Genomic DNA, 10,241 nt, shown 5'->3' with positions numbered 1-10,241 from the left:
GCAGAAAAGGAGGTGGTTTCTGGTCACACCACAAGTCTAGGGAATTAGGGCTCAGTCTCTGTTTACTGTTTAAACTCATAAAACGTGTAGGCTCATCTCTTAGCTCAGTGGAGTTGCCCTGATTAGCTGGCAGCCACACCAGCCCGTTCACCCGGGTTACTTCTAACCAGACGTACGAGCCCGCGTTCTGCCTTTCCGTACCTGTGTCCTCAGTGCCGACAGGAAGGAGCCAACACATACTTCTGTAAGCAGAATACAGCCACGATAGCATGTCATGCCAGAAGAGATTTCTTTATTTCAGAGACTGACGTTTTATAATGGTTACAGAAATGCCTTTCCATGCAAATTCTAGCAGTGACACACTGAACTCAACTGATTTAAATCAGGAAGGAATTTGAACAATACATCTAGAGTAAAAAAAATCAGAAACAGAAAAACAGGGTGGGTTTTGTTTGGATTCTTTTTACTTTCATTTTACTGTTTTATATGATGAGTTCCCAGAGTTTCTCTAAGTTTGAATGTCTCTACTCGGGAAAGTTGCCCCAGCAGAGGCGTAACCTGGGTGTATACCTGGTCCCATGTTTTCACTTAATGCATGTATGACATGTAACAGAGCTAAATACATACACAGCTACACAGAGAGCTATCTCTGCAAGTGGCATTGCACAAACATCTCTTGTTTTCTGTGTTTATTAGTTTTCCACACCCTTCCATCACCTGTGGGGGCTTAAAAGAAAGTTATAAGAAGCACTACTGCTATGAATACGAAAAGAACTCCAAAGCAAAGGCTAGGCTACTGCCCTAGCAATTCCATCAGCTGAAACATTTTCTCTGTGTAATCAAATGTGCCTGTCTCATTATGACACTTAAGCAAACAGCTTAAGAGGTGGCTTAGTCCAAGGATGTACAGCCCAATGTATAAGAAAATGCTGCTTTGTAGCTTGTCTCATGAAAAGCAAAATGTAGATTATGCCTTGGAAGTTGTTTACAAGTGTTCTTGGTCTGTCCTGAAGATCAGGTTGTCAGCTTTATGAGCCTCCCGGCTGAGGCGCCTGTTCATGTTTCTGTGCTGCCCAGAGCAGTTTTCCTGGAGAAATAAGAGTGTCCTCTGGTGGCTGATACCCTGCTGCAAATCCCGAGGGTCTCGCACTGAGACGAGGGGGTCTGTAGGCACTGTAAGCTGCTGAGCCACGTAACCCTTATTTTTGTTTTGTAAATCAGGTAGTCTTTTTTTGCCATGCAGTATCTTATTTTCCTTGCAAGTATCCTTGTTATTTGAAATGTCCTGTGATTAATGAATTGCTCGAATGGGTCCTGCAAAGCATGTCCTCTCCTTGCGAGTGCATGCAGTGGCCCTGGTGGCATTCATACCACTGTAAGGGGGCATGACTGGGCGGGTTGACTGACTTCTGCTCTGAGATTTTCGTAACGATAGGTCGTATCTGTGGGAGCTTGTAACTCAGCCTGCGTGTACCCACATCACACGGTGCTGTGGGAGCTGCTTTTGCCACGAGGGCTAAGATTACAGAGCAGTTTCCTTCCCAGCCCCGTGACTCCACGCGTGCACACATGCACATTTCCAAAATACTTGGTTCTGGGGTATAAGGGGTTTTTTGTGGACTTGCTCTATGCCAGAATATTCAGAAAAATCTTTTGAACTTTTGGGGGGTTATGAGAGGACAGAAACAATGCTCTTCCTATGAGTTAAAACATTCCAAGTTCTGTTTATTTCAACAAGTGACAAGTCAATGTGCTGTGGGTCCCACAGTGTTTCTCTTCACAAGCCTCCTCTTCTCTAGTCATCCTCCTCTTTCCAGAAATCATTGCTTTCAGTTTCCTCACTGCAAAAGCACAATCTATCTCCCTCTTCTTTCTCTCCTTTTTATCAAACCTCTTCTTTCTTTTCCTGGAAAATCCTTACTTCTCATTTTCCCCTCAATCTTTCTAATACCAGCTGTTCAAACCGTAATTATTCCTTTTCCCAGTGGGCAGAGCCTGCAGTGTCATGATCCGTTGGTAAGACCACAAATGAGTGGAATTTGGCCCCATAATGACCACCTAGACAGGACCCCAAACTCAGGGTTTACAGGAGTGCCTCTCTGAGAATTTTAGTGCAAAAGATACTGTTTTATTCTCTTCTGTGCCATTTTAAGCAAAGAGCTCATTTACCCAGATACAAACAGTATTTGAGTCCCAGTGGTCCCATGATTTCCGTGACGAGTTACTTGGCTGGAGTATCCTTGAGGACAATCCTTTATTAATGTGCCCACACTGATTATTATTTTCGTTCATTAGTAGGATATTTTCATTCACTGGAGTCACACCCTCTCTCTTCATTTTGCCTGTCACGCTCATCTGAATCTCAGAGAAGGATCTGGTCCCTTTACTCTGTGGTATCTTTGTCTGTCTGTAACTTTTGTCTTCTGTGCTTTAACCTGCATGAAGTGGTGGCATCTGACATTTTAAGCCAATCTCTTTGTAACATCTCTAAACTAAAGCCTCTGTCTTGTTTGTTAGTTTGGTTTATCTTTGCTATCATCTATCATGAAGCTACAAGCTTCACATTTTTTCAGAAAACAGACATGACTGACAGCACTTGCTGTACAGAAAAGCTGAAGCAAACCATGCTTTGATAGATTTTCTGTTAGGATTCATAATAGCATGGAGTTAAAAGAGAGAAAATAGGTGCTTTGGAGCATAAGATCGTAAAATGCTAATTTCAGTGACACAGTGGTGGACTGAGTAAATATAGAAAGGATTTATTATGAAGTTCTTTAGTGTTGTTGGCACTAACAGCAAATTGCTGGGCAACATTATATCGCCAAAATCCAGGAAATAGCACAAACATTGAACCACTGTATTTTCAATGACAATAATGAGAGAAGCTTTGGTATTGGTTGGCATCCCCACAAAAGGCACATGTTGGCATGTTCAGGAATGTAAATGATAGATCTGCTGCTTGAAGTTTATAATTATTTAATCAAACCCAGACTGCAGAACCTGGAGGGACATCGTGTATCCTTAAAGGAGAAGTAAGAGGGAGAGAGAAAGAAAAGAAAGTCATACTTTGCAAATGACGGACTGTATAAGTCCCTTGGGTGTGCCTACCATGTATCTGTGACTGCTGCAGAATTTGTGGGTGATCTTTTCTGCTCGCTACTTCACCATATATTTAAGTAGCACTGCAGGAAACAAATTGCCGACAATCTCTTTTATGTGCTGATGGAAGTCAGATCAATTATCCTTTCATGGAAGAAAGAGAATCTACAGATCAGGACAGGAAACCACTCATTTGATGAACTATTTCTACACTACTGTATACGCACACACATACGCAACCTCCACCTTTCTCTCCGGCAAGCAGACACGCACACCGCTACAAGCCCTCGCTTTTCTAGACACACAGAGAGGCACGTTATTTTCAGTTCTCATTTCATGTTTAGATTATTATTACAGAATTTCAAGAAGACTTATTCTGTTTCCATTTTTTGTAAGGGAAAAAAAAAAAAAAAAAAAAGAGATAATGAACATTCCGTTTTCAGAAATAAATCTCCCAGTACTGTATGTTCTGGCTGGTAACAGGCTGAGTAGCAGAGGTCTGCTGTGTTCCCAGCCTGGGCTTTGCTGATGACTCAACTTTCAATTTAGTCCTAGCGTGATGGAAAAAGAAAAAAGTCTTTCAAAAGCAGTATTTGTGTGTTTCAGGGGAGAGAGAACAAATTACTAAATCAAATTAGCATTACATTTCATTCCTAGACCCTAGGAGATTCAAGGATTTACTTAAGATACTTTCTTAAATTACAGTGTTAGTGTAAACATTAAGATTCTGCACAAAATCTCTGAGAAGTGATGCATCATTAGGTGATGTCATCATGCAATAATAAAAAAAAAAAAAAAAAAAAAAAGGAAGAAATGCCTTAGCTGCACATATCAACACATGATTGCACTGTTTTTAAAAATAAAAGTTCAGGGTTTTATTATATTCTGAAGGATTTCATGTCATTAATCCATTCACTGTGTGTGCTAGGAATACTTGCATTGGTTTTTATTTTCCTCTCCTCACAGACAAAGATATTTCCTGTAGGGTATTCATGGCTGTAAAAGATGAAATCCAGGCCCCACACAAGGCTGTGGAAGAGTTACCACGGATTTCTATGGGGTTGTCATTTGACTCAAAAAGGCTAAATACGGGTCCTTGGTATTACTCCATTTCCCATCCCAAATGTCTATATCTAGTGACCTTCTCCTTCTTCATATTATCACATTCTCTGTAATTCTCTCTAAATGTACTGCTTTCTTTTTTGCAACACTGAGGGAGAACAATGTTTCCATGCGGGGCTCTGCAGCTCATTGTTGCCCTACGGGCAGCCACACTCTCATATGCTGCTGCAACCAGCCACGTGGCACCAGGCTGCTTCTAGCTCAAGTTAAAAAAAAAAAAAAGCCAAAAAAATATTATCAAAAAGAAAAAATTTTCTTCCACATCTAGAGCATGTGCACTTGATAATCAATAATTTGAAAATTAATCAGAGTATAATATAGAGAAGTTTATTGTTAATTTTATGAGTTTCAGGTCCACCGAAGAGCTGCAAATGGTAAAAGGAGAAATGAAGTAAAACTGTATTTATGTCCTAAGACATATAAAGGACAGTCAGTACTGTTTCAGCTGTTGAATTAGAACTACCCTATTTGAGGAGCTAAGCCACAACAGCATAAAGAAATAAGCAACTTCTGTTTAATTCTTTTAAATTTAAACATGACTTAAAGAACCATACAAAACAAGGACAACATCAAAACATACGGAAGTCAAAAATCTTCCTAACAGTAAAAAATTATTGTAGTGCTCAGGTTTTATTAAGTTGGACTAAGCAGTTCTGTTAATCCTAGGATTCTCTGTATATATTTTCTGTGTTTCAGACTATAAATGCTCCCTACAAATTTATGCAATGTTATGTAATATATTCAGGGAAACTAATTACTGAAGCAATTTATGTTTGGAAAGTTATGTCTAACGCCAGAGGGATAGAAACGTTTTGTATAATGAAAGCTTACATCCCACGTATAATTTCTTTTATTTAATCTACCTGTGTATAGAAAACTATCATTAAAAAAAATTATAATCGTCAGAATAAATTCAGTAGTTGAAAGACATAAAGAATAAATATGCAAATTGTGGAATAAACAGCTAAAATTACAGGTATTTTAAAACTTCTTTATTAAAAAAAAACCATGAAGCTAAAAGTTGACTGTGTATCACAATACGCTACCACGCTAAATGTACTCTTCCACTACCTTACAAATAGGCATTTATATTAATAGAGTGTTGGGAAAAAATGAGCAATGACCGCTTCTTATCTTTTCTGTTTGTTTCTTTCTTTTCTTGACAAGAAATGTGGAATTTACATTTACATTTCCTGGGTTTTGTCTGTTTGTCATCACTAAGGCCATCTCTGTGATTTACTTTATTTGCATTTAATAATTTTCTCAAACAGAGTAAGAAACTCTTTTAGTTCTGCTTTTAAAGTCTTATGTATTGATAGCAGGTTTTAAATAAGATCTATGATTAAAGAAAGGTGTGGTTAATTTTACAGTTTAGAATTATTTTTAAATATAATTAATTTAACACCACCACCCCCCCCAAAAAAAAAAAAAAAAAACAAACCACAAAAAAACAGGATCACTTTGGAAAGCCTTCAATCATTGATTAATATGTAAGGATCAGGCAGATATCTACAAAGTCTGATTATATTTATATGAAAAACATAACCCATGCACATTTTTTTTTCTGTGTCACAAAAAGTTTCTTTTCCTGCTAAAGTTTCCGGGTGCACTGCTTAGCTGCTGGTCTTTCTCAAAGCCTGAAATTTCACGAGACAGATCCATTATCCAAATACATGTGCTCTCCGCAGCTGATCCCAAATCCAGAGAAATCAAGGGAGACCTTGCGTGAAGATCAGACATGCCAGGTGCTCCACACAGGCGTGACTTCACTGAAACCAGAGCCACATCACACCCGAAGTAACGTCATATACAGGCTGGTTTTAACGGATATTTAAAAACTGGCTCAGTTTCTCAATACACAGAAGTCTCATGTAGAATATATATTCTGTATGTCGATATATTAATTGCTAATAATACATTGAACTGTATCCCTAGGTGTGTTGAAGACACTCCCTATGTATTACTAAGAGTCATTTATTAATACAAATTGAGATAACTGAATTTATTTATTTATTTATTTATTGTTTATTTATTAACTCACCTATGCTCCAAAAATGTTTTCATCTCAATGTTTTCTTTTTTTCTTTCCTACATTTCCCATCAGCCTTTCCCTAAACTATATGCCATATTTGTGATTTTTTTCAAATATCATCACTGTGACTATTGTCAGCTTTTTTTATTCCACAGTTGGGAAGTGCACACAATTCCTTCCTGATTGCCCAAGAGAGCTGTGTACACCAGGAGTCTGTATTTCTGGAATTAAGAAAATGTAATTATATGCGTAGATATCTTATGTCACCAACTCATTTGCTGTGAAATAGCTGCCAACTTTCAGCCCTGTCTTCTCGGTCCTCTCCATCACCAGGAGCTTTACGTGTGCAGGAGTTCTGGCTCATTCCGGGGGAGGTGCCAGCTGTGCTTGAGCCGGCTGAGCTTCTTCCTTTCTGCCTCTGTATCACTGTGTGCATCTTCGAACACTGAGCTTGTTGACGGCAAATATGTGGCATAGTTTGTACTTCAACAGCTTAAATTAAATTATATCTCCTCTGTTAATAGCCGCCTACCTTTTGCCATTTAGGACAACATCTGTTTTTCAAAGCACACTGCTTAGTTAAAGCATTTGTGTACATTTTTTACCCAAAATTTTGACTTACAAAGTCTCATTTTGACAGGCACATACAGAGCATGAAATATTTAAATGTGGTGTATTTATATCAGATGTATACACAGTAATTCGTTCATATCTCTGTATATCAGATAGTTTTGTGTGTAATGTAAATAATGTGTCTCTTCCAAACAGCACTTACACTTCAACAGTCTAAATCTCCATTCATCCTATGTTAGCAAGATGAATAAATTTCTCCAACCCTTCAAACCAGAAAGCTAAACATGCGGTTGAGTGGTGAGCCCTTAAATTAATGACATGGTCTATGCTGATGTCACTGGACATGACAGTGTTTCCACAGCATAAAACTCACCCAATATAATATCAACACATACACGACTTAAGCAAAAGTTTCACAGTTTAAGTATTTTGCAAAAATGTGCTTACATAAACAAAATTGTCATTGGAGAAAAAAACTACACTGTTGGTTTCATTTATTTTTAATAAGAAATAGATTACTATAAGAAATGTTTAATAATTTTAATTAAATTTTATTTTTATAGCATATTACTAATTAATTATATCATTTGACATTCCAACATAACACGATGAACACTCAGAATATCTCAGCGGCTGCAGCTTTAAATCTCCTGACAATATTCATGTTTCAGCTCACTTTTATGCCTTGCCATAATTTATTTTTTATTCCAAAATAGCCATTGAGTTAGAAGTTTTGATTTCTGATCATCTTTAGAAAGCACACCAGTATTAGGAGGAAATTCTTTTCAGATTTGAAGAATTTAGTCAATATTATATACATATATCGATATCCTTTCTCTGTGCCTCATTTTCCCCTTTTGTAAAAGGGAAAAAGATAGGTCTTCCATGGTAAAATACTTTGAGATTGACTTATGAAGAATTGTTTATGAAACGTTGTTTTAGTCTTTCTCATCATGCTCTTCTTTTTTTCACAAGATTCTCTAGGACCAGATATTCTCTCAGAAGCATGAAGCTACCCAGAAGCTGACTCACGCCTGTACCCTGAGGTTTCTTACTGCCTACAAATCTCTTTCTACCATTTCACCTCATCTTTCCAACTGAGCATGTATCATGCTTGCATTCACCTGACTCAGCTTCTCCAGACAGGGCTGTACGTACCCTCATCAGCTGGATCAAGAGGCAGAGCATGCAGCTGACTTTGTTCTTTCCCAGATGCTATTGCAGTGTGTGCCATAGGAGAGACAAGATCTGGATCATGGGCTGCCTTTTGGGTGAAAATGGCTCTTGGCTGTGCATGGCTAGAAGCATGCCTTTGGTAACAAAAGTGGGAGCACTGGGCAGCACAAATGCGCTCATTTACTTTGGCAAAACCATGCGGATGCACCTGGCATTACCCTTTCAACTCTCTTAAATACACAGCGTGAACTAACTGGCAGTACACCAGTCTGATTGTGTGTGTGTGTACTTTTAATGGGAAATGCTTTGCTACATGCTTAAAATGAGCCACATAGATAAATTGAGTGCCACTGAATGAACTAGTTTACACAATCAAAACACACAGAAGATTTTTGGCTATCTTTCTCTGGAAGGTAGCATTGCATGGCAGGGAGCAGACCCGACAGTACGATACCAAGGGTATCTCACAGGTAACATCCAGAACCCTGGGAGGACAGGTTATGTGCCTGGGACAAGATGTGCAAGGCATTTAAAAATCTTATGAGGTTGATGTTACAACTAGAAAAATAGCAAAATTGCTGTTAAAGTCCTATTTAAATTCTACTCTGCATGGTTTTCCATTATGTTTGAAAACCTGGTAATAGTTCAGCAGCCTATCAAAAAAGAGAAAAAAAAAAAAAAAAAAAAAAAAAAAAAAAAAAAAAAAAGATTTCTTTAAGTGGGAAGAATGACAAGATTACAGCATCTGGGGGTCTGTTACTCCAAACTACATTGTACAGAGTTAAAATGGATCTTCCTACAGAAAGCTAATCAAGGTGGAAGTGAAAAATTGAGTTCATTAACAATCTCTGTAATTGAAAAGTCACATAATTCTTCACTCTTCAGTTGAGTCCAATTACAGAGATATTACTAGAAATTGTTTTTCTGTAACAGAGAGCTTTGATGGTGGTTTTTATTTTTTGGCACTTTACTTATTGCTCACTCACATTGCACCCATTGCTAGGTGGAGATTAACACCTGTTACTGTTTTAACAGAAAATGATGAATGGTGCCATTACTGGCACAGCTTTGCGTGAACAAAATTAAGCTTGTGTGTGTTAACTTTTGTAGTTACAGCAATTACCACAATTACTTTCAAATTATAGTTTTCACAGACCCTGCACCAAAGCTGAACAACTGAGAACAACCACCCTCCCATTTTCTTTGAGCAGGCTGTAGGCAAAAAGCAAACTGCAAGCTCATTCCATGCCTCCCTTGAGTCAAGGGAAAGCCATAAAACACCCCCCTTATTTTGCCCTCTCAGCTAGTGATTTTCATAACACTCCTCTCTAATACGTGTATAAGGTTCTCACGTTTCAGTTTATAGCTACATTTGACTCAAATATGAAATGGATATTTATAAAGCTTGAGTCAGATCTCAAGTGCTTATCTGGGTTTTTGAAACCTGACCCACGTGACTAAATTAATGGGCACAGTTGTAGTTTGGCTTTAAATATGGGTATCAGTTGTACCACTCATTATAATTCATCTCACCTGGTGTTGACTGTCGAAGGTTTGAGTTGCAATTGAAGCTGCTCATCGAGGTTCCCTCTATAGTCATTGGGGATCAAGAGACTTCACCCCATTGACGATAGACGGCTGGTATTAATGAGATCTGTGCCATCCAGAAGTGCCTTTTTCTTTCATTGGACTATAGAGGGAGCCCACACAACTGGCTTGGACCAGAAACCCAGATTTTATTTAGGATTAAATTCAAAGCCATCTAGATGAAGTGAAGAAAAATTGCCATCTGCAGATAGTCGCTTACAGCTCTTCAGCTGGACCAGGCAGGTAAGCAGCTGTCTGTTGTGCAGTAGCACGTTCTCCTGGGTAAACTTCTCTATTCAAATAGAAAGTGCTACTTTTCTGTTTCTCTTGTTGGCAGGCTGAGTTTCTTAGTGAGAAGTGCAAAAATCACTGCCCAACAGTTCTGAAATGTGATACTTAGAAATGTAGTTGTTAAGAGATCTAGTAATCTTTTAGTTTATTAGACCTCTGGCTAGTAAAAATATTAATGACATTTAAAATTTTTTCTTTCCTGCAGCTAACCATGAAATTCAACATCCTTTCTTTGTTTTGTGGTGAGATCAGAAAAAGTCTCTTTGTGATTTAATCTGATATAAAATGTTCTCTAAAATACTTTACATATAAATTGTTCTTATAAAGAAATATATTTTCCAGAAAAAAAAAAAAAAAAAAA

This window comes from Athene cunicularia, assembly GCF_003259725.1.
Source record: "Athene cunicularia isolate RWA chromosome 12 unlocalized genomic scaffold, athCun1 chr12_part1, whole genome shotgun sequence".
Classification (NCBI taxonomy): domain Eukaryota; kingdom Metazoa; phylum Chordata; class Aves; order Strigiformes; family Strigidae; genus Athene; species Athene cunicularia.
Note: the sequence above shows the minus strand (reverse complement) of the source record.